This window comes from Oryzias latipes, chromosome 17, assembly GCF_053564925.1.
Source record: "Oryzias latipes strain Hd-rR chromosome 17, Olatipes_Hd-rR_3.1".
Classification (NCBI taxonomy): domain Eukaryota; kingdom Metazoa; phylum Chordata; class Actinopteri; order Beloniformes; family Adrianichthyidae; genus Oryzias; species Oryzias latipes.
Window position 1 is genome coordinate 27,105,497 of NC_136253.1, and position 24,808 is coordinate 27,130,304.

The following is a 24,808-nucleotide window of genomic DNA, read 5'->3' on the forward strand; positions in this document are numbered from 1 at the left end:
CCCACAAATTACACAAATAAATCAGTTAATTTTGAGCAAATTTTGGTAGAAACCAAAACTCTTCAGAGGGCAAACTAGAATGAAGAAAGGAGGGGATGAAAGGAGACTGACAGAGGATGTGGTTGCTATAGAAACTTGGCATGATGCCTGATGGAGGCAGAGCCAATTTGCATTCATTTAGATGAAGGTTGCTTTGCACTCTCTCTGAAATAAAGGGAACCACTTCATTCACTTCAGTCTTTTCCTATGGAGCACTTGGCTTAATTTTAAAGTTCTTTCTCTTGGACGTCTTATTTTGCTATTGCAATTTTATTTTTATATTTTTATGAAACAATTTTACTGTGTGTTTATCATTAGCGTGTAAAACACTTTGTAGGGAATATAATTCACAACCTATTTATATTTATATATATATTTGTCATTTTTACTTTATTTCCTTTTAATTGTACAATATTTTTAGACAACATTTTTATTTCTATTTGTATTAGTTTGGAGTATGTAGACGTTTGTAGTTAAAACTGCTGCGGAAAAAAATCGTTTACCCCCTTTGAGTGAATTACTATAAATGACAAAAACAGCAGAATGCACGTGTACCAGGCCACGTGAGGATACTTAACAAAGGCCTCTGTTTGTGTTAAAAATGAAGGCCTTTAATCGCGTTCAACAATGAATGAATTAACAGAATATTTACAAAGCACCAATATTGCTTTTTTTACCTTCTAATTATTTAACCTGTCAACATACTGTATGAAGTTCTGGAAAAAGTATGGCGTCCATGTTGGGCCTTTGGAACAATGATTGTAATTATCGTTTTCTTTAGCTAATGGAGTTTTGATTGTGTGTGTGCCTCCAAACTTTGTGGTAAATTTAAAATAATAAAAAGAAAAAAGAAAAAAATGTTTTAGTGTTTTTTGTATTATTATTATCATTATTATTTTTAATAAGAAAAAAAAGTTTAAACAAACTAAACCTAAAATCATTAAACGGTCCTCTGGAAGCAACTAATTACAATTCATCAGCAAACAGCTGAGCCATTTCTGATCAGGTGAGAATGAAGGATATTGATAATGATTGATTTTTAAAAAATATTTTATTTATTTTTTCAGTGTAAAACTTTCATTTCAAATTTTATAAAAACGTTTATAGCAACACATTGAATTTATCTTTATTTTATTCATCATACATTTATCTATACACTCAAAACTCTTAACATATAAATATTAAATTAGAAACAGCAATGTTTAGCCCAAATTCTTCTCGCATACGTTTTATTTGATTAAAATTATTGGTGAGCTGCAGCATTTAGAACAAGGAGATCATCATGTGCAAATATAGTTCCCAAAAATGACTTCTAAACAATGAAATATTGTCCTGATCTGATTCTTTATAAAATATTTTATAAATTAATTTGCTATTCAGACAATTTTACATTTTATTTAAAAACAACAAAGATATCAAAACCGTTGTGTCCGACAAGTGGTGTAAACATGCAAAGCAAACATAATTTTTCATCTCCATGGAAACAAAGATCATCAATGAAAAAAGAACTTTTTTGGTTGAAACTAAAACAACATCCTGTTCATGAATTGTGGTTTTTTGCATTTATTTTAACCCAAAAAAAGTAAATAATAGAAAAAAAAAAAAAAAGCAAGATTTCTTTTTTAGCAGGAACTTTGAGCTGGATCGGTCTTTTGTGTTGTCTGGAGATTTCTCTGTTTGTCATAAATCTGGAAGACACACAAAAAAAGAAAAGTTAGTGACAAAAAAATGCTGAATAATTCTTATCAATTAGAACAAATTACATTTTTTAAAGCACAGCAGTCACAGGCGAAGTAAACGCAGAACACAGCGTCATACTTTTGTTAAATTTACACACAATCAATATGTTTTTGTGTGTACATGCCACCACACAACACACAGGTCTGCTGTCTGGTTTTGCATTTTGAGGATCGTCAAGCATTTGATCAGCAGAAACAACGACTTTACTGCTTTAAATGAGAAGGTGTACCAAGAGGACACGCCCACTGTCCTTAAATCCAGCAAAACCTTTTTAGCACATGAACACTACACAGATTTTTTTTGATTTAAATGTCCTGAGGGGCGGGAAAGAAGACGAAGAAGAGAGATTGAACAGATCCAGGTTTTCCAACATTGTTCATTTTCTTGCAACCTTTATGGCTGCCCGCAGCTGCTACATCATACTGTGATGCTGGGAAAGGACCTCATTTCCTTTAAATCTGAGCAAACGTAAAGGAAAAAATGAATGAAAAGGTAAAGCTCTTTTCACCAAGTTCTGGTACTTTATACTTGAATACTTACATTTTTGAGTTTAAAATCACTACTTCATAGCAGGAAATACATGTCATCGTGGTAAAGAATTTTCAAAATAAATTAAGACTTTTGTGAACTGTATTTACATAAAAGTCAAGTTAAGTTTTAATTAAAATCCCTATTTCTAACATTTTTTTCTGCTCCTTCTTACCAGGATATTTAACATTTAATTAAATAACATTTTAAAGGACAAATGCAATTGCACTATAGCATTCTGTTTCCTTATATTTTGGATTAAATTAAACTTTATTGTCAACTACAGGGTATCAAAATGATTTTTGGTATCTGAACAAAAGTGCAAGAGCAGCAATTTTAAAAAAGAGGGATTTTCGTCACTATCTTCTGTTATTTTTTATTTTCTCTCACAATATAGGTGGAAAGTAGCATTTTTCCTAAAATATAAAAATATTTATGAAACATTTTTAACATTCACTGCCTAATATAATGTGTAACACACAAAGGAATACAGTCATAAATGAATAGATCCTCATTTATGGTGACTCTTCGTCTGTCCAACAAAGACTTCTCTGCTGCCTCTCAGCATAAAGACGCGTCATTGGATCAGAGCTCGTCTGGGTTCTTGAATGTGCGGCGTGCTAAGTGGCTGTGACTGAGCTCTGAATGGGTGAGCAGCAACAGTTTTCAAACAGAGCCAACTTGTGTGTGTGTGTGTGTGTGTGTGTGAGAGAGAGAGTTTTCAGCTTACGTGAATAATGGCATCACAGTAGGACAGGGTCTCAGGTCAGGATGCTTGTCCTGAGAACACACCTGCACTCTTTTTTTTTTTTTTTTGTCGGGAAGCAGATTTTTTTTAAAAAGAAACTGCGATTAAAATGATCTTGAATTTCAGCTGAAGTGTGCATGTACACTTCAGCTGGGGTTGGAGGGGGTTGCTTTAAATCTGGGGCAATAAGTTTCCTGCAGTCTCAACAACAAAGCTGAATAATTTAAGTCCTAGTTCACGTAGAAAAAGGGAAAACGCTTTGCGTGGGTGTGTTCGAGTGCACATACATGATGTGTGAGTTGCAAGACATCCTCCCATCTTGTTATGCAAGGAAAATGTGAAAGTGTCTGCATCCCTCTGGAACCACAAACCAGGCCACAGTGTTGTACCCTCCTTCCTCCTCTCGTTTCCCATCAAAGCTTCTATTTCTGAGTCACAGCAGAGATTTCTTTTTGGGTTTTTGCAAAGTTTTTTGGATCTGCAGTAATATGACCAGAAGCCACTTTTACTTCTCATCAGTGGTATTTCTCTACTTCTGCACACAGGGATCTTCAGTGGTTAAACACTGACTGACTGTGGAAAAGGATATGAAAACAGCCATCAACTCAGGTGGGATTCTGGCTCAGCCATTATGAAAAAACAAAGCTTTTTTGGGCATTACGTCTCCAATGCTAACCAACAGACTTTCATTTAAATTAGGTACGAAAAACGTAAAAATCTTTTATCGTCTTAATACCTAAATCAAATCTTTATTTTTAAAAACAAATGTTTGAAAGTATGCAGAGCTTCAAAGAAGATTGATGTGAAAACACTGAAGACATCAAGATTAACATCTTGGTTTGGCACGAAGTGGCCAAAGGAATGAGATTGATGCAGAAAATCTGATTTAGTCATGATAGTAATGCACTTTGAACACCTGACTGATGTTTGATGGCAATTCTGAAGGCTACAAACTGACTCCTTTTAAGAGTTGCATCTGTGTATGTTGGAACTGAAATCAAGCTTTAGTTTCTGTGGAATAAAAAACGGTAAACTTGATCCAGAAAGGTATTTTATGACTGACTTTGTGTTTTGTACAATTAGTGAAGCATGTTGTGGGAACTATGTTGCAATATTGGGCTATATTATTAAAACTAAATTGAATTGAAAGTGAATAAAACCCTAAAAAAAAAAGGATTCTGTTAAACATCTATGCTCCAGAGCAGTTAGGATTAAAATAGACTTAAAAAAAGAAATATTCTCAGATAACTGGATACAACTTGAGGAGAAAAAAGTGAAATGGAGAATATTATATAGTTTTTCAGTGGGAGAGATAACCATAAAGAAGAAAGAGTAATATGAACAGGCCTGGATTTAGCCAGCCCCACTATGGGGGGCTAGTTAAATTTGGGTGAATTTGCAACTTTGGGTGTGCATAGAGTTTAGGGTGACACATCCCTTTGAGCTGCTAAAATGCATAACCATTCTATCAACATATCAGTTCATCTATCCATATATTTATCTTCTGATTTGATTTGATAAGTTTTATGTTAAATACTCTTACTGACACTACCCTCTGCATTTACCGGGCTTGGGACGAGCACATACAGGTCACTGGTTTGTGCCCTGTCGAGGCTACATTTATCTTTTTATGTCTGTTCATCTGTCCGTCCATCTTTACAATTTTTGTCTTATTTATTATATTTTTGTCTGTTGCTTTTGAGCTTTGTGGGCTTTTTTTGTAATTTTTTTTTTTTTAGGAAATTGTGGATTTTTGCGGGCCAACACATTTGCCCATGCCCAATACCTGGCCTTGGAAATAAGTTTTTTTTTTTGAAGTGTCAATGCCAAGCTCCTTTTTTTTAGTTTAAGTGAGAAAGTATGAGGCATGGTGGCGTGTCAGTGGCTCCAGAACACACGTGCAAACACACGCACACACATGCATAAGTACTGCAGGCGCATTTTCATGCCTCCTCCCCGCTGAGCCAGAGCCTGAGACGCAGACAGGTCTATGGGTCTATTGAGGGAACCGTGAGGGAGCGGTTCCTTTTTGTAGACCTAATGAAGCCTGGAGCCACAAACATAAAGGAGCGCAGAGAGTCAGCACTGCTCTCCGTCGCCAATTCCCTGCATTTCTTCCCAGCCAAAGTGACCAGTTTATCCAGACATGTACACCGCAATCGCTGTTAACATTAGACCATCTGCACAGATTTAAATACACTATACCAGGAAACAATAGCAACAGCCTCAACTAGGTAGCATCTACATAAATTGTAGGTGCTTTTAAACATGTTTGTTTCAAATTTTATACGACAAAAAGTGAATCAAAAATGTCTATATTCGGTGCAATCTCACATTCCCTGTTTATTTCATCAAAATTTGTAGTTGGGAATCATATTTTTTTATTTAACACCACTTTCATTTTAAAACGTTTCACATTTTGATCATTTCAAAGCAAAATTGAGAAGTGTAGTAATGTTATCTGTCATTTAGTGGACTTGCATTTGTGTTCATCTTTAGAGGCTTCATATGATTATCTCCTTAGTTGACAAAAAAACCAACAAACAATAATCTCTTTCAAGTAAAAAAAAAAAAAGGACCAAAGCAGATTAATAATTTAATCAAGTGATTTGACTGATAATTCTTCTGGCTGGTTAAATAAGTCATTGGAAGAACAGAAGTTTACATGAGTTTCCGTTTCTGCTGCAAACCTCCCGTCAGTCAGAAAGAAACAAAGACAAGCTCCATGCTGGAGAGCCCGAGACCAACATGTCACTCAGAGAAGAAATGTCACAGACAGCAGAGATGTGGAGAGAAAAGGCCTCCTGAAAACACAATTACACTTTCAGCAGGGTAGGTCTGACTTCTGTGTCTGCCTTTCTGCAACTCTGCTGTCACTGTAATGTGATGAAGGAGCGCTTGTCCAAATCTACACCTAGCATCCTCCCAACAAACAGAGCGGGCTAATAATAGACGGCGGTGCTCATCGACAGCCTGCCGGCTTCATTTGCATCTTCAGAGACCCAGACGACAGAAGAGGCCCCCCTCCCACCCACCACCCACGGATGAACCAGACAACCCCTTCACCGCCCTTGACCCATGAACTCTAGGGTCCTTTTTCACCTGCTGCAACGTTATTCATACGATCAGGGCCGTCTAGCCAGCGCCTGACTTCTATGTGTGCCCTGGAGATTCCCACGCTCCGGTCTCAGACCCCCAGTTCAAGAGACAATCACAAAGCTGCAGGAATTATAAGAAATACTGTGGAGATCAGAATTGTCTCTGAGTCTTTATGTCTGACTTTTTGGGTCTCACAGTGACCCTTCACGGTCAGTGTTTCTAATCATGTCTGACTGACAAAATGGGACAGCTTTGTCTGATTCTGGGCGGATGTTAAGCCACGAAAGCCTTATCACAGTCTCGTGCAGACACCCCCCCCCCCCCCTCGCTGTGATTTGGTCTCTTCTCTTTCTCCCCTCCATGTTTTGTTGTGCCTTCTTTCTCCGGCACCTCAAGGGTAAACTTGTGACTCGCCTCACCTTTCCTTCCTTCTTCCCCCGTCTTCTTCAATTGCCATTGGCTGAGAGCGACGCCTCAGACTCTCATTGGCTGCTGTACCGTTCAGAAAGAGTGATGCGACATACAGCAGGCTCGTGTAGAGTCGGGGTGTGTAACTGTTATTGTGAGGGATCAGTGAGAGCATCTCCTGCAGATAATATTACTGCCACATCATGTGAGGGGGGGGCTACAGGGGCAGATTCTGAATTCGTCTTGGTTGGCGGCATATGGACACCTTCGTCGCTCTATGCAAATGACCGAGACACGAACACATGTTTGAATGCAGACAAACTGAACCCCCCCAACTTACACCCCTCATTAATTGTCCCTTCTAAAAAAAACCAGACGCCCCCTCCTCAAATAATAACCTCTCCACTTAAACCCCCTCTGCTCCATACCCCCCCTAACAGTCTAGACCCCGAACCAGACACCCCAAAACCTCCCCACCCCCAGCTTCTCCTCCTCGGCTCCCACAACCAGCCGACAGACTCTTGATTCGCGTGACCACCATTTTGCTACCCTCACTGTACAGAGCAGCAGCTGCCCAAAAGGATTGCATTGTTGCTCCCATTGCATGAATTTACCCCCCCCCAACTCAAAGCGACAAAACGTATTCAGTCAAACGTGCAGAAATGTTGTGTGGGAACTCATGTGAGCCCTCGATAACAGAGCTCCACTGCAATCACACTAAAGTGTTGGCTCCAACTTCTGCAGATATTTTTATTCAGCCGCCTATTTTTATGTTTCGGGAGGAGCTCTACAATTCAGTCCCTCCACCGTTTGTCCAGAACCATGGTAACCAGACACATGAAAGTATCTCCATTATGGTCTGTGCTTTCTCAACTTTGTTGGGCCTTGGGATCATTTCTTAATTAGGGTGTGTCTGAGCTTCTCTGTTTGCATGTCCATGTGTGTGTGTGTGTGTGTGTGTGTGTGTGTGTGTGTGATGGGGCGCGATCTGATTAAACAAAGCCTCTGCTTAATCTTGTGTACAGTGTCACATTTGCATGCGAGGGAATCACACGCAAACATGCCAACTGCCATATGGCCCAGTGCGTCTAGACACTTGAACCCGCACACTCCAAGCACCCATCAAACGGGGTGCAAAAAAAAACAAAAAAACAATCCCAATGGCATCGTCTTGAAACGCCGTTTAACTGCTGCCCGCTCGCCGCCGCGTCACATGCGGGATCAGCAATCAGCTCACACCCTTGATGGAGGTTATGCAAATGCAATTAGCCTCGATTTGCATTAGGCGACAGTTAACGGATGCACAGATGGCAGCCGATCGAGGTGTACTCGCCATCTTTGGCAGCGAGAAAGACTGGCGGCCATTTTGTCTGAAGCTGTGCCCATCTGTATGGAAGCGATCACGCTACATCATCGTGACGACGACAGCAGTTTGGGAACCCTGGATGCAGGCTGCAGCATGCACTCAAGCAGCGAGCTGTCGCCCACTGACAACTGACAACATGAAGGAATTAATACTCGTTAACATCCAACAATTGTGGAGTTAAAAAAAGAGCGGGAGGAAGATTTTCTTTTGTCTGTACAAAATCATTCAAACACACACATGCTATTTTAGGCAATAAGCGACTGAGAGCTCATTCCGAGTTATTGAGAATGTGAAGTGCTGCAGAGAGATACTTGCCATTTTGTCATCTCCATCACAAGGTCTTTCTGTGCTGTGATCTTCTGCCCTCCATGCTTTTCACCTTTTTTTCCCTCCAATGTTCAAAACTGAATAAAAATGTTAGAGAGCAAAAAAAAAACTATAAGTGATGTGTTGTCTGCCATTATTTATGGCTTTGACACAGTCCAGAGAGGAGCATCTGCTCCGCTTCTTCCACTTCAAGCAAAGAGCGGAATAGAAAATAAAGATAGTTGTGTCTGTTTATCAGATGTAAAAACTAGTTGAGGGTGGGGGGGGTAGGATAAACGGCAGATGAGTTGATGATGTAAAGTGAGTCAAAAACAGAACTCCCAAGCTAGCTTCAAACAGCCAGAGGCAGCAGGAAGGGGGGGGGGGGGGGGGGGGGGGGGTCAATCTCTCAATCTGGGGGGAAAAATAAAAACAAAGGGAAAAGAAAATCCCTCTCAGCAGTCTTTCGGCACTGTTGGCATCGTTTGGGGAGAAACCCCCTGCAGCAGAACCACACACAGCCAGCGGAGATGGCGACTGAGGTCCAGAGACGAACAGGGGCTGCAGCTGAAGGAGTCGTGCAGGGCCTGTCCTTTGGAGGTTTGCTGCCCCCCTAAGCCACACACTTGAAAACACAGGAAACCCCACTCAGAGCTGTGAAGATTCTGTGTTTATTATTGATTTCTCCTGCATGCCGGTAGCTCCAGAGGTATCCATCCTTCCCAGCCCACTCACTCGCTGCCCGCCTGGGCTTCACTGACTCTGCTGGACTCCAGGATGGAGGTACGAGCCATGGGAGGGGAGGAAAAAGACGAGAGCCCCTGGCAATGATGATGAGCTGTGCAGGGTCTCCAAGTTCAGTCATCTACCAGCCTTCCAACCACCCACCCATGTCTCCATCTGAAAAAGGGGATAGGAGAGAATGTTTTATAAGAACCTCACCTTTGGCTCTCAGCATCCCTCTGCTCAATTCAAATGCAAATGCAAACAGTATCACTTTGATTAAAAATATGCGAAAGGAAAAAACAAAAAAAACAAAAAAACAAACAAAAAAAATAAAAACGCCAGCTCGCTCTTTTGTGACCCGCCTCAAGGCTCTAATGAAAACAATGTATGACACAGAAAACCTTTCAGTTCTGTCCATATTTTAAATGTTTCGTAAGGTTCACACCAAACCTTAGCTGTTTGGAAATATTATTCATATTTTCATACATCATTTCCTTTGTTGCACTGCATCTCGAAATATTCTAAATCCCGTTATCATGCTAATACGACGAGGTCTTTTGTGTGCTTCTTTGTTCTTTTCTCTAAGAAAAAAAATGAATTGCGGGGGCCTCCTTCAGCGGCTGTACACCCACCAGCCCCAAATTTCTGTCAAACCCTGCTACAAAGACATATTCAGCTCGGTGTGCTCTGCTGGAAAATTAATGAGACACAGAAAGTAGCCGGTTTACACATCGGTTATGGGGTGGGTTGCCGGGGGATTTGAGTTTGCTCTTATGTGCATGTTTTCATCATATAATAGGTGGAGCAGTTGCAGTAGCCCCCTAACTTGCCCCGCGTGGGGTGGAGGGTGACGTGGAGGGAGATTGGGCGAGCTGGAGGAAGATTCAGACACAATGCGCCTATTGAGGGGGTTCAGACATGGGTGTTAACTTGCCATTCCTTCACACACAATAGGGCCCCCCTACTAGGTCCAGCGCTAGAGACAATGTTGGTTCAGGGCAGCCCTCCACTCAGAGAAAAAGAAAAGAGCTGCATTATCACGATGGGAGGAGAGACGATTGGGGGAACAGGAGGAGGCGATGAGTTACAGATAGAGGGATGGAGCGGGACTGGAGGAGGGAGGCACGCTGTGATCCATGGCTTTGGACTTGAGTAGCAAAACAAAGATGTGTCATTAATGCAGCAGCACTGAGGATGTCTCCAAGTTTAAGAAAACCTCTGATTTGCTGCAGCAGAAAGTTATGGAGGAAAACAATTACACAATCCCCCCTATTAGGGATTATTAATATTGTCCCTGCATAGATTAGCGTCCGCCGCTTTCAATGCCAAAAATGTGATCACTTTGACCTGAATTTTCTTTGCTTTAATGGAGTGAAGCGTAGTTACCACAGTCGGCTGTTTGGGGGCAATGCTATCCAAAAACAACCACAAAGACTGAAAAAGCACAAATTAGACAACGAGGCAACACTTTGACTATGGTCGAATTCCCTCCCTACTCCACTAAAGAACTATATAGTGCAGAACAATCTAGTGCCCTGGATTTAGTTTGTTTTTGGGTTTTGTGGGTGATTCGGACAGCTCTACCAAATGGTGAACGTCTTCTATCTATGCAGTGAGTAAGGAATTCGGACACAACCCACGAGAAGCTCCCTCGCTTCACATGATTATCCACATTTTTGTGTTTTTTCAAATGAAGCCCCCCCCCCACTAATACTAAATAAACAATGCTAGCATCCCTTTTCGTCTCTTTTCAATCCTGGACAGGTCACTGAATCAACCTGGTTTCAAGTTTTAGAGTTTATTTGTTTGGTCGTCATTTGAGTCTGACAAATTTTCACAAGCAAAGAAGAGAATTTTTAAGAAAATTAACTCTGAATCCAAGAGCCTAGTCATTTAGAATGTTACTGTATTCTAAAATACAAAAACAAAAAATATTTTAGCCTTTAAAAAACATTTTTAACCCTAGAGCACCTTCGCCAAAAATAGCAAAACTAATTACGTGAATTTCAATATGTTGCATGTTAAGGAGTCTGTGCCTTCACCAGGGAAGTCTCACATGTCCCTGGAATGGGTGGACCAAAAGCCAAGTTGTTTTATTGTATTATTTTTTAGGAATTTTTTGTTCTCAAATTCCCAATTTTTCAGTTATTTTTTTGCATGTTTTTGAGAACTTCCCATGTTTTTCTTTTTCATTTTGTTACACATACCACAGTTGAAAATAAAAGACAGCCACTCTAATTTATCATGTGTTGTCATGTTTTGATCTAGTTTTTATGAAAAGTACTTTTTGTTGGCTAAAAATGACTCGGCAAACGTGATGGTGGAACTTTTTATAGCAGAAGTGTGCACCTTGCACACACTTGCACATCCTCATTGTTCGCTAATGTTTATTATCACTGTTTTTGCAAATTAGGAATTTGCACGACACCTTGTGTTTTTGTGGGTATGTTTTGTGTGAATTTTCAGTTTCCTGTATACTTTTTTGGCATTTGGACCACACAGCAAAGTCAGAATTTCATTGTGCAGGGAAACCCGTTTTTTACTATGCATATGACAATAAACCCTTTGAATCTTTAATCTTGAATCTATGGTCGAAGCCTTATAGTCCTTCTATATATTTTTTCAGTCTATATTTCAATCTATTTTCAGTCATAATTATTTGACAATCCTTGAAGATACAATTTTTTCTTTTAATCACATTTTTATTTTTAAATTTGATTTAGAAATGTTCTATCAAATTCAACAAAAAGCAGCTTTCCACGCTAAACTGTTATTGCATTGACTGAATACTGAGATCGGCATTTTAGCTTGTTGAAGATGACTGTTGTGCCTTTTTCATAACATTATAATTTTTACTTGAATTCAGAGATGGAAATCTTTTTTTATTATTAGTTATTGTGTTTTATGAATTAAAAGTGAATTTTAATAATCTAAAACCGCGTTATAATGAGCAGATCTCTTATCAAGTTTTTCATTTTTACGTGATACTGCTGCTTGCTTGGGTCAAACATAAAACATGTAAAAAGGTTTAGGAGGATGAATAAGTTTAATAACCCCCCCCCCCCCCCCCCCTGTTTCTTCCACCTCTGGTGAAAAGATGGAGGCAGCATCTTTATTGTCAAAGGTGTCCTAACTGCACATATTCTTCTTTTCAAAATAAAATACCAAGCTGCCTCTCATCCATTGTCTATCTCGGTTAAATTTGCTTGCAGATTTGGCGTGCAGTATGTGCATGAGATCGGTTTATCCTGCGATTTTAATGGTATGTTTGCAGCTCGGAGCAGGGAGCTCATCCTCCTCTGACTTCCGTATTTCTGAAGCATCTTTAGCATCCCTCCATAGACCACATAACAAGCATTTGCTTGTCGCAGTTGCTTGTTAGGTTCTCCTTGCTTGTAAAGGAGCAGCTTTTTTGCGAGCGAGTTTTGGGAAAAGGCAGACAGCGTTAACAAGGCCGTGGTAACTTAAGTGAGTAAGCTTTTATCTTACATTCCTTTTCCAGACAGGTAAATCTATTCTGGCAAAAACAAAGGAGAATCTCTGCTTAAAATGTATAAAGCAAGCTATCAGTTAGGCTGTTTAGGGCCATGAGGTGGGGGCACTTCAATAGCTGGGAAATGTTTATGGAGATCCTCTGTCTCTCTGGGAGCCTGATAGATTCCTGTGGCTGGAGCAAAAGCTCATTGTGCCAGTGTAAAGGATTACACTGGTAAACTGGTAAAACAGGGGAAGGAACCCAAACACTCTCTACCTCCTATGGAGAGGCAACGAACCATCGAACAATGAGGGGGAGACTATGCTGCAAGCTGACTCATTTCATCAAGAGAGAAGAGAAACTATTGGAGGAGCAGTGACTGAGGGAAGATAGAGAAAATAGATTAGGGAGTTCATATACATGCATGTGCACGGGCGAAAGCTGGAAGGAGAAAAAAGCAGCTGCATCTGGAGTGGCGAAAGAAATAAAAAGGGGAAGAGAACGGGATGCATGGGAGGCAGTTTCAGTATTAGGAGGTAATATGGTAAAATGATGTCTGTCTTGCTTGTCTGTCTGCATCCTGAGTGACAGTTTACAATCTCTGAGGCAGCAGGCAGACCCAGCAGGTCAGCAGTTTGGCTCCACGCAATCCCTCATTTCTATTTTTTTCCTCTTCATGACCACGTTTACCATGGTCTGTTTTCCAGCGTTTAGTCTTCCTCGTTCCTCCACAACGCTCCTCTGAATTTTCGTCTCTAAGTCATTATCAAAGGTTAACATCATTCTGATGCACATTTTTATTCCAAATATGCTTTTCCAGACATTATGATTGCAACACAATCATCTTATTTTAAAGTGAGAAAATACTTTTTTGCTAACAAAAAAAAGACTAACAATAAACTTTAGAGCTGATCAACACTTCCATCGCAAAAACGACATTTTTTTCATGATTTTTTTTTTCAATCTCCAAAAAGGGGAAACTCCACAACAATTTTCCAACATCCCCCTCAGTTTTCATGGACAGCATGCAAGTAAAGCATTATACTTCTTTCAACTGGAAACTACACTGTGCATAATGCATCATCTGCATTCTGCAACCTGCCACGCTGAAAGAGTCTTCTCTCCTCCTTCGCTCTCTTCATCTCTGTTCCTTCAAAGACTGCCGAGGGTGTATTCAAACAGCAGGATACACACTCAGCTAACAAACCTCATTAAGGGCCCATACACAGCTCCTCAATGCTAACACTAGCTGTCACACATCCCCTCTCAATGCACCCACTGGTGGCCACACTGACCACAACAAAGCATCTTTACAGAGCTAATTAGAAGGGTACCCCCTTTCTATTTGAAATTCATCTGAATAGGAGTGAACATTATAATGAGGAGCAGAGACGAGTGAGGAAAAAGGAGGGAAAGGGAGTCGCGGGCAGAGGAGAGAGGAGAGGATGCTTGCTAATGCATTCACAGAGACGGAAGGCGTGGTTTTCATAATGTGGAATTCAAGCAAAGGGGCTCGAGGAAAAAGGGGGAACGGAATTAGTGTGACACCGCTCTGTGAATCCTTGATGCAGCAAACAGGGAGAGAAGTGAACGCTGCACCATTTTGTTTGGTGTGCCATGCCGAAGGGACAGAGGGAAGGAGAGGGTGGGACCTCAGCTTCTCGGGGAAGGTGGCAAAGGAGCAGCTGCCGTCAGAAGAGATGGTTCAACACTTCAGTATGCTGAGATTCAAGGAACCTACACAAATTACACTTTTCTTTTCTGTTTTTTGTTTGTCCAATAAATATAGATATTTTGTTTAAAAAAAAGTCACAGCTTAAAATAATTGTAATAATATTCAGGATGTGTTGCTTTGCACAAAGTAGGAGGTCAAGTTCAGAGGAATTCTGTGTTGTAATTTTCTTTTTGTTCATAATTTTTTAGTTTTTTCATAAAAATGTAAGAATAAAAAAGCTCATATTACTGTAAAATGAGAGAATATACAATATATATGCCTATGTATATTATTTATTCAACCAATCGTGAATTGGATATCTAAATATCCTCTAATATTTTAAATATGTAAAAGGGTTTTCTATAGCCAAAAAAGTATAGAATTAGTGCATGAAAACATTAGAAACTGTACATATTAAAACAAAAACAAGTACACAATGTAAAAAAATAAAATTGGTCACCACAATAATTAAAATGCACAAAAAAGTGGAAAAATAATCATTTCTGACATGTTTTTTTGCGTCTTGCAGGATTTTAAGTTCAAGTTGAAAGTATGATCTGACTGTTATTTAGGGGGAGCAATGCCTTTTGGGAGAGAAGCAGGTGTCCCCCTCCCGTCACAGAGCTTCCCAGACAGCTTGTTAATTTGCACAACTTTTACACATGGTCTCTGCCTCTATGTGTGTATATATTAGCGACGGGACTTGACCCCAGCGAGCCACGGCAGTGTTTCGCGTCTTACTGGGCGTGGGAAAAAGACGGGATCCCTTTTCACAGCTGCCTGGCCGAGGCCCGGACTGCTTGGGGGCCCCTGTACCCCCTCCAAACTCACCCCCTTTCTCCCTCGCCCACCTCCCCCTCCTTCCTTCAATCCCATTCAGACTCCAGCATGCTGGTTTTCAAAAGCAAGACCCCCTTCCCAGTCCTTCATAAATACATCTCATCATTCAAGCCCTACTTTGCATAGAGATTCCAAAGAGGTCTCCACTTGGCTCGTGAGGCCTGAAGCCCCTCAGCCCTTTAGACCGCACAAGAGCAAATTTCGACTTAATAATCCCCCTGTGTTAATATTTGTTTTAAAACAATGTGTGTACACTTTCTAAACTGTCTCCCCAGTGCTGTGAATCCTAAATAAAATCTGATTTAATGAATATTTTGATTGTTAAAAAAAAATGTGGATATGAAAAAACTAAAACCAATGAAAGGGGAATTTAGCATAGCAACTTTACTTGTCTGCACTCCATCTGCCACATGCTATTGTACAGTACCCCTCACGCACACACACACACCCACACACACGCACACACACACACACTTAACCCTGAATTCCCCCCCCCCCCCCCCACCCCTCACTCCTCAGTTACCATTCGCTGCTATGCATTACGGCACAGATTTATCTCCTATCAGCCAGTATAATACTGAGGTTATAATTTACACCCACTCTAGAATACAGAAGCACAGGCTGCTCCTTGCATATGCTAATCAAAAGCTTGGGAAAATCTGGGTGAGTCAAAGAACTCCATAGTAAATTTGAATAACTGAGCTTTCCATTGAGTTTCAAGGTTGGGAAACCATGAAGATGTGACCTTGCTGCCCATGCATACTCCATGTCGGATTTCTCTACTGTTTAAGGACAAACTGGAGGAAAAACTCTGACATTTAAAAAATATACTTTCATTTGGGAAATATTTGGTTTTAGGCCTTTGTGAGATTCGTTCTTGCTTTTTTTGGCATGAACAGGAAACACATCTAAGATTGCTGCAGAATGCATGCACCACACCTTTATGCAGATCTACACGCAGTAATCGTCTGTCTTTAGACATGGAAAGGGGACGTCTGGGAAAAGCATCAAGGTCGAAATGACAGAGCCACCCGAACACTCTACATGCAAACTGCGGGTGAGCCTAACCTCCCCTCTCCTAACAGGATAAACAACCGCAGCCAAGATTACATGGCAACCTGCCCTGCACCTACCACACGCCACCTGACAAAGTGGATCACAGTGTTTAATGGGATCAAATATAAGAGTATGAAAATGAGAGCCGTGCGTGAGGACGATGAGAGGAGGCGATGAAGAGGGGAAAAATGCCAATCCTTCAAAGAAGGAAGCAAGAATTCAACATGGAGGCCTCCCTCCAAATGCCTTACAGTCTCTTAGGCTGCAGGCTGGAGTTTATTGTTGCTGCTCTCTGCATGCATGTCCAGACGTTCTCACAATAAAACAGACGTTTATGTCACGTTTAAAAGAAAAGCAGCAAACATTTCACTAAATATAATGAGGACTACAGATGAACAATCTATTTTTTGAAAATAAAACGCTACCTTTTTGATTTTTATGGAATCAACTTGGTCAAAAATGGCTCCCCCCTACATCCAAAATCTGCTTAGCTGTTCGTCTCCACATGATGGTTCCTGTTTTCTGTGTATTTACCTGCAGGCTGATGGATGCTCCTCATCCTTTGTGCAGGCAGTTTCTCTTGAATGCAGACTTTAGGTCAGCTTCTGCCAACATTTTCCTTTAAAGCCAAAGAAAAGAAAGCAGGCGTTACATTTCAGAAAGGTTTCCAGTTCAAAGTTAACTGAATGAACTTCTGCAATTGTTTTCAATTCTGGTGAGCCTTTGTAACCTATTCTCCCTCAATCGGGACTTTGTTTTGGGTACCACACAAACATGCACAATAAACACTTAAAAAATATAATTTCGGAAATGATTCAAATTGGAGAGCATGGATTCAGAATTTTCAAGCGTAAGGGTTATGCTGACACACATCAGCAGCACAGATACATTCAGCAACAAAAACACCATCTGCACTCTCTTGTTTAACAGCACACATCAAATATCGTCAGTCGGGGCTTAAATGGAGCATGCTGGGACTTCAGGGATGTTCAGTTATCCATGAGCTGTGCTGACTCTGCTCTAAATATAGATCAAACTCTGAGCTGATGTCCTATTTTGTTCTTATGTAGCAGGCAAAAACAAAAATAACCCTTCCAGCAATTTGAATATATCTGCCTCTGCATTCAGAAAGCTTAATAAGGCCGGTGAGCAGCAGCCTGCAGGATACCTGGATCCAAACAAGCCACAGAGTTTGGTCGGGGACCGCACGGGTCTTTTCAATCGGAGCTCCTGCAAGAGGCTCTGTCTACCTCCAAGTAATGTGCATTCTCACCCAATTATACATCACACTCCTAATGTGGAAATAATTACAGCCAGGGGACATCGCTTAAACAACACACTCGGAGTCAGGGAGTCTGCAGGATCTGCAATTAAAGGCTCAAACGAAGACAGTGCAAACTTCCACACACAAGGAGAAATCATAGAGATCACAGGGATGTGATGCTGCTGCTGCCAACATGTCACGTGACAACCCCGAGTGGCCAATCATATGAAAGCATTTAACTCTTTCTGTCTCATCAGTGCTGTTATATCACCCACGCAGTTATGACAGCCACGCAGCACACAATGCCAGATGTGACCACATGTGGCAGCCCTACAACTGGGGGAACTTACCGCCCCCCTCCCCCGGTTCACTGGCGATAACCACGAGCCCCAGGAAGAAGCGACATCCACGCCCTCATACCTCACACACGCACACTCGTGCACGCAAGTGACTCCGCGTAAACGGAAGAGATCAAGAACTGTTTACTAAAAAAAATCACAGCTCCTCTTTTCCATCAGCGCGTCTCCGCATCCCTCTGCATCCCGCTGCCTCCGCGCCTGCCCCGGCGTCATCTCCTCCTCCTGCTGCTGGCTGCTCCTCCTGCTGCTCCACGCCAACAGAGAGAGGAGCTCCGGCTCCGAAGTGCTCGGCGTCAGTTCGTACTTTCGGTTCTCTAGCTTTATGAAATTAAAACTCATACAGCTAGATAACCAAAGACACAAACTAACCCGCGGTCCCTTAAAGGCGCAGCTGCGCGGAGGAGGATGGAGAAGAAGGGAAGATCCTGCCGGTGGTCACACTGCGCAGAGAGCCCCCTCACACACACACACACACACACACAATCACACACACTCCATACACACACACACACACACACACACACACACACACACACACACTACACACGCACACGGGAAGTGAGGTGTTCTGAATAATAAAACACATTCAGATTTGTTGAAGCTATAAGGATGGACGATGAAACAAACAGTCACGCGCGCTTCCACCCACTCTTTAACACGCGCTGAGATTTCCAGGTTTTCGCTTGTTATTTCCATGAAGACAAGTATATTAAAATGAAGTCAAAGGTTTTGTTGCGTTGTTTTGTACTAAATCCACTATTGCCCGTGGGGTATTAACGCCTAGAAACGGACTGTTTTGCAGCCTGACCTGCTTTTGTCTCCTTTGTGACTTCTTTCCAGTCATGTTCAACTCAAACAAAGTTGTTATTTAATAGGAATTGATTGATATCTGAGCTCAAGTATCTCATGTTTCCAAACTTAAAAGTGATAGACCAAATAAAAAAACACGCACATTTCCAGAGGACAAATCACAGAAATTCTGTCTTACTTGGCTAATGGCTAAATCCTCTCCTTATCCGATGCTCTCCGGTGATTTCTCCACCGACTTGGACGCCTTTTTCTTTAAATAATCGCCTGTTTCTGACCGCATCCGCGCAGAACAGAGTGCGCATAACAGTGGATCATTGATGCTGCAGAGTCCTGCGAGCAAACTTGGAAGTGAAAACATCCTCCGCCTCACGCAGGCAGACTGCGACTGACAAGTGCGGAGCGTCCAGCATGGTGAGCTGAGCGGATAAACTCCGCCTCAACGCGTGCGCCTCAGAGAGAGGGAAGCGCGCGCGGGGGTGGGTGGGGGGTGAGACCATCAATGCCAATTTGAGAATGGATTCAGGTGTTCGTCTTTCAAGGAGAAGATTCACCAATTATTCTCATTAGTCAGATCGTAAAGCCCAGGGAAAAGCGCGTAAAACGTTGCCGGGGGCAAATCAGGACCGGCGCGTAACGAACTGGAAACTTCATGTGTCACACATTTGTGAGCCGTTTTCAGGGTGCTGTGTGTGGGATCCTTTGCAGGGATACTGGCTTCATGAGACCACTGTTTCAAAGTTTGTATACCTTAAACAGACTACAGTATTTTGAGTTTTTGGAAACACCGAGTCTCAAAAAGTCTAAAAGTTGAGTTTATAGGTCAAATATTTGTCATAAAGAGGCAAATATCACAAAGGACCAGCTTTTTGATATTTTTATGTGAAGTCTCATTCTACTTCATACACTCCTAAAACACACGGGTTATTTCCCTTAACCCTGGGTTATTCTTATTTGTGGATTACTTTTTGGAGCAATACAAATTGTTGGGGTTATAGTGGTTTCATTTGAATCCAATTTATGTTTTTCCTGTTTATCCTTTTTTTTTTCTAAGTTAAAACAACCCAGCAAGGTGGAAGTCCCTTTTAAACCTTAGACTTGGGTAAAAAACAACCCAACTTTTGTTATTTTTAACTAATTTATAGTGTGTAACTTGCTTGCTTACTTGTTAATGATTGAACCAAATCATGTATTTTGACTAAAAACAGGATTTAGATTTGATTAGACATTTGTTTAATTTGCTATGAAAACATTTTCCTTACAAAGTCTATCTAGGCAATATTTTGAGGACTGGAACCTGCAAATGCATTGTTTATTTAAGTAACTGGGGAAATATTATTATCATCATTATTATTAACATTTTAATAACCATTGAGATTTTAAAGTGCAGAGATGGTTCTGTCCATTGTAAAGACGAAGGCCCATTTAAACCAAATCCTACATTTCAAGGCGCAATGATTGGAAAAGGACTAATCTTTGGAGGAAGAAACGAGAAAAGACCTGCGGAGCAACTTGTAATATCTGTCAACTTGCAATGATATCTTAAAAAAGATGGAATCTCTCTGCATGTGTGCACGAAGAGGGAGCAGCGATCCTCAGCTTCAATCGCAGTTTGCATCAGATAGCAGCCACGTATCTGATTATTGCGCATGAGCAATCTGTTAGTTTCATGAAGGTGCAGCTCTCCTGTCAGACTGCAGCACAGGTTGGACTTTGTGTATGATTGGGCATCACTCTTGAGCAGATTAAATCAGTTTTTGCAGCAGCTGCAGTTGGAGTACCCAGAGAGTGTTGCAGTGCCCTGTTTTACTCACAGGAAAAATAAAAAATCATTCTTGGAACATGAAAGTGTGAAATGCACGGTCATAAACGCTTCAGAGCATGCGCGTGCAGAAGTTGATGTGTAAAGTGAATCTCTGCAGAGCATCAGAGACGAGTTTTCCCGTTAGTAATCTGCAGGTTTGTGCAAGAAATAAAAGATCTTTAGGATGTAAAAGTGCTGGTTGCGCGCGCGCACAGATAAATGAGTGTGCAATGGAAAGAGAAGTCAAAATCAAGTTCAGCAGCGTGCTGGAGACAAATTAACATGACAATCCGGTCTGAGGATCCTCCACGTCCCCCCTCCAGCCATTTTACACCCCACCCGCCCAGCGGAGTCTGGCGTCAGCCGCGCTACACTTTCCCAGGCTCACAACAATATCTCCCTGCTGAACTCTGCACTGCAGCGCTGCCTGAGGCCTCTTCCTCTTCCTCCTCCTCCTCCTCCTCCTGCTGCTGCTCCTCCACTCTCACCTCCTCTTCAGGAGCACACGGTGACCATGATCCATTAATAACCTCTAAGTTTTGGTATCTCAAGTGATGTTCTTACGCTTTCACATGAAGAAATTTTCTAAAAGTATGAATAAGGCATTAAAAACTATGTTATATATATTTTATCTACTAAAAATATGACATTCAGCTCAATTGTTACAACAAAGTCCCTTGAATAATACCACAAGAAGCTAAACAAAACGAGGAAGAAAAAACACAGTTTTCCAAAAGTAAAACTGTAGATTTTTTGATTTCCTTTCCTGAAATGCTAAAACATAATTACATTATTTCTCCTTATATAACAGATACAAAGATGAGTCCACTCAAAATAACCTGGAATACAGCTCACGTTGTACCAATGCTCAACAAAATAACAATACTCACAGTTTCTGGAGGGATAATCCACATTTTGTAAAGAAAAGTCGTTCAATGAGTTTTTTCCTCATTTGTCTTTTCCACGAACGAGGCCTCAGAATAAAACACACGTGGGTCTAAACAACACCTCCATTTTTGAGTTATTATTGTTTGTTGCTCCTTTGTAAGGAGGAGACAGAATATTCTCTTAGCGGACATGGGGATGAAAACTGCGGCTGTAGACAGCGAGGGAGGAAAAAGGAGCTCTGATGATGATGATGAGGAGGAGGAGGAAGGAGGAGGAGGAGGAGGGAGCGCAGCTCAGGGCCTATCAGATTTGTCTAACAGGCCCTTTATTTTACCAGGAGGAGCAGAGAAGGGAGTGCTGCTGACTTTGTCATGAGTAAAATATGTTTTTATTCAAATTATAGAAGCGAGAACAGGAGATTTTCATGATAGAAACACAATAATAAGAGAAGCAAAATGAAAACACAATAAGACGATTTTATTTTCTCATAAGGTCAATTTTTGCAGGTCTCCAGACTTAGGTGTGTCGCGGGTTTTATTCACTCACATTTGGCTGTAATTTAATAGACTTGAAGAGGAGACCCCTGTCATGTATATGAGCTGCCTGAAGCTTATATTTCAAGGTCAGTTACGTTTTTCTTTCCCTCCAATAAATTCACAAAACGACACAATCAAACCGGTGAACTGTGCAAAACAGCGACTCAGACTTAAACTAGTGCTGGAAAGTGATCATCTGCAATACAAATATATAATAAAATTAATTTTAGTGCCACATCACACAGCGGCGTAGTTGTAAAAAAATCAACGAGTTTTTTTTTAACTGTTATGTAGAAAATATACAATTACTGTTGTGTTTAATGTCATTTTAGAAATACTATTATCATCTGTAGTTTTATATCCTAAAATATTTAAATAGTTTGTCAAATGATTCAAAATAAACGATATTGCAAAACGTCAAATGTGCTCATTAAAAAAACGATTTAAATGAAAACGCAAACACGGGGTAAAACAGTGACACCTGCTGGCGGAAGAGGGTATTTTCCTGCATAATCTGCAGACAGTTCATTTACAGTCTGATTTTTAGGCATTCATGCAGCTGCATACATGAAACCAACCAAAGGAAAAACAAACAATGATTATTTGGCATTAATCTATTAAAATAAATCACGCTTTTTACAGATTTTTTGATGGATGTTGAAACATAATCTTGGTGAACTTCCAGTGCTTTTGTAAAAAGAAAAAAATATTACATCTCTTTTAATTATTATTATTATTATTATTATTATTATTATTATTATTATTATTATTATTATTATTATTATTATTAGTATCATCATCATCATTATTTAAGGCTGCTTTTAGTTATGAAATCTTATTTTTTTTAACAATATAAAATATTTTCTGATGTATAATTCTGTCTTCATTCAAAGGATATTCTGCTACGAAAGTTAAGGACAAATGCTTTCATTTCAGAACTCCAAGTCTCTAAAGCATAAGAAAATGATCATGCTGCAAAAAAATCTCTTTTTATTTTGTAAAAAAAATATGCATTTAAAAGGATCTTATATAAACAAATTTTGTTGACATACAAAACAATTAATAAGATTTTAACTCTTTTTTTTAAATGTATTTACCCTTGTAGCTTTAAAGTTTTGGATGTAGAATAGTTTTACTCTAGTAAGTGACAATGCTAATCTAAAAGGTTTGTTTCTATTGCTTTTATTTTATACCTAATTTTCCTTTGCAATCTTTCAATAAATACAATTAAAAATAATACTAAATTGAATTCTTCTCATAAAATAATGCATGTGGTAACAGCTATTTAAGCACCACTTGATCTTTGTTATGCAGGAAATTGACTCTTCCACATCTGTATTTGCCACATCTGCTCAGTTCTGTGGATTGAGTCAAATTAACAGATGTCTGTCCAGTTGAAGGCTTGGCTTAATCATTTATAAGAGCTTCGCTTCACATGCTTTTATAATTTGACTCAATTGACATAAGATTTGACAGTTGAACTTCACAGTGAAAAAAAACGAGAGTACATGCCACGAATAAGAAAAGCCTCCACATTTAAATCCGGACATTTTTGCCAGAATCTAATTCTCTATGTTTTGTGAGGAAAATGAAAAATTTAAAGTATTAATTTCCTCCCACCACGGTTAAATAATGTATTAAATATATGTGAATTTTCTCCACTAAATGATCTTAGAAGAAAACAATGAACTCAGACTTAATATTTAGCCATTTTTGTGTTTGAGTTTAGGTAATTCAACAATTGTGGGTCAAAGAAATTAATTTCTTTTTCTGTTTCTTTTCTTTAAAGTTGTTTTTCTCATAAAATACAGAAATTATAAGGCTTAGGTTAAAGAGATTGCTCAGATATTAACACTATATGTTATGGAGTTTGGCCTTAACAAATGTAATAAAACTGCTTTATGTAAACCAAAGTAATATTTTTTAAGAGTGCCACAATAACTACTAAGTGAAAAAAAGTATTTAACTGTTTTTATGTCCTGTTTACAAAAGAATACATCAGATGATCAAATTATTTTATATTTTACAAATATTTTGTGGTTTTAAACTTTATGAAATATGTTTCCATACAAGTTTTATTCTAAAACAATGCTATATTTTTTAAAGAAAAAATAAACCTTTACATTATGTAATGTTCTTTAACTGAGATACTTTGAATTGTCCCCAAAATAACAAATATTTAAAAATTTCAAACAGAATTAAGAGTTTTTGTTTTGTGACAAAAAGTTTAAGATTTACCTAAAAAATGAGCATGCTAATTGATTCAAGCAAATAGAATACAGCAATGGCTAAAACATGAACTTTTTAATACAAAGTTCGGAAGCTTGCAGCTAAAACCTTTCACTGAAGACACATAAATGATAAATAGCAATGAATTATTGAACTTTATAATTGTTCACACCCAGAAAGGCTAAAAAGTCTTTAATATGTTTTAAAAAGCTTTACATAACTAAAAGTTCCTGCAGGATTCTCCCTAAGAAGGCTAAAAATATTTGCAAATATGATAAAGATTTTAAACGCAGTTAAACCTATGGAAACAGTTAAAAATTATCGAGAGAAATGGAGCACCATAAATAATTTTTAACGAATCCGTTTTGTTTTGGCAGCCTTTGAACTAAAAACGAAAATTAAGAATAATTTGATTTCAAAATAAGTAACACAAAGCCTTTCTGTGTGGCTGTAATTTAAGTATTGCCAGTGTCCCGGGCTAAAGCGGTCTAATTCGCGCGCTGGGTCGGCTCAGCCCAGCCTGTGTAAGTGTGCGTAATAAAGTTCTTACCGCAGCAGGCTCGTGCAGAGAGCTGTTAATTCCTCCTCTGCCTGGTGTGAAAGAGGGACTTAATCTGAAGCAGGCTGGGTTTTATGATAATCTGAGCTGACACCGACCTGTGCGCCGTGAATGGACGGGGGCAGCCTCGAGCCGGCGTTCCCACGAGCCGCATTCCTGCGGTCAAGTTCAAGCTCAAAGCGCGAGGCGTGCCGCGTGGATAATTCCCAAAAGGCGCGCGCTCCCCGCCGTGGGAGAGTTCATCACCCCATATTCAAATGCAGAGGTGCAAGACAGGCGCACAAAAGGGAAAAGAAGCGTCTCTTGTGTTCTCTTCT

At 40.0% G+C, this 24,808-nt stretch overlaps 1 long non-coding RNA gene and 1 other non-coding gene across 7 annotated transcripts; both read right to left on the reverse strand.

The window, feature by feature from the left end:
• Nucleotides 1-1,071: 1,071 nt before the first annotated feature.
• LOC111949072 (uncharacterized) lies at nt 1,072-24,618 on the reverse strand. 6 transcript variants are annotated; one of them, XR_002875103.2, is made up of 4 exons: nt 24,483-24,618; nt 16,580-16,664; nt 8,244-9,134; nt 1,072-1,727 (listed from the first exon to the last, which is right to left on the reverse strand). It is a non-coding gene; the product is annotated as an uncharacterized LOC111949072 (long non-coding RNA). The 6 variants fall into 6 exon arrangements; XR_002875102.2 differs by lacking the exon at nt 24,483-24,618 and adding an exon at nt 21,170-21,407; XR_002875101.2 differs by lacking the exon at nt 24,483-24,618 and adding an exon at nt 18,657-18,963.
• On the reverse strand, nt 17,950-18,049 carry mir9b-2 (microRNA mir-9b-2). Its single transcript, NR_107186.1, has one exon. It is a non-coding gene; the product is annotated as a microRNA mir-9b-2 (primary transcript).
• Nucleotides 24,619-24,808: the final 190 nt, after the last annotated feature.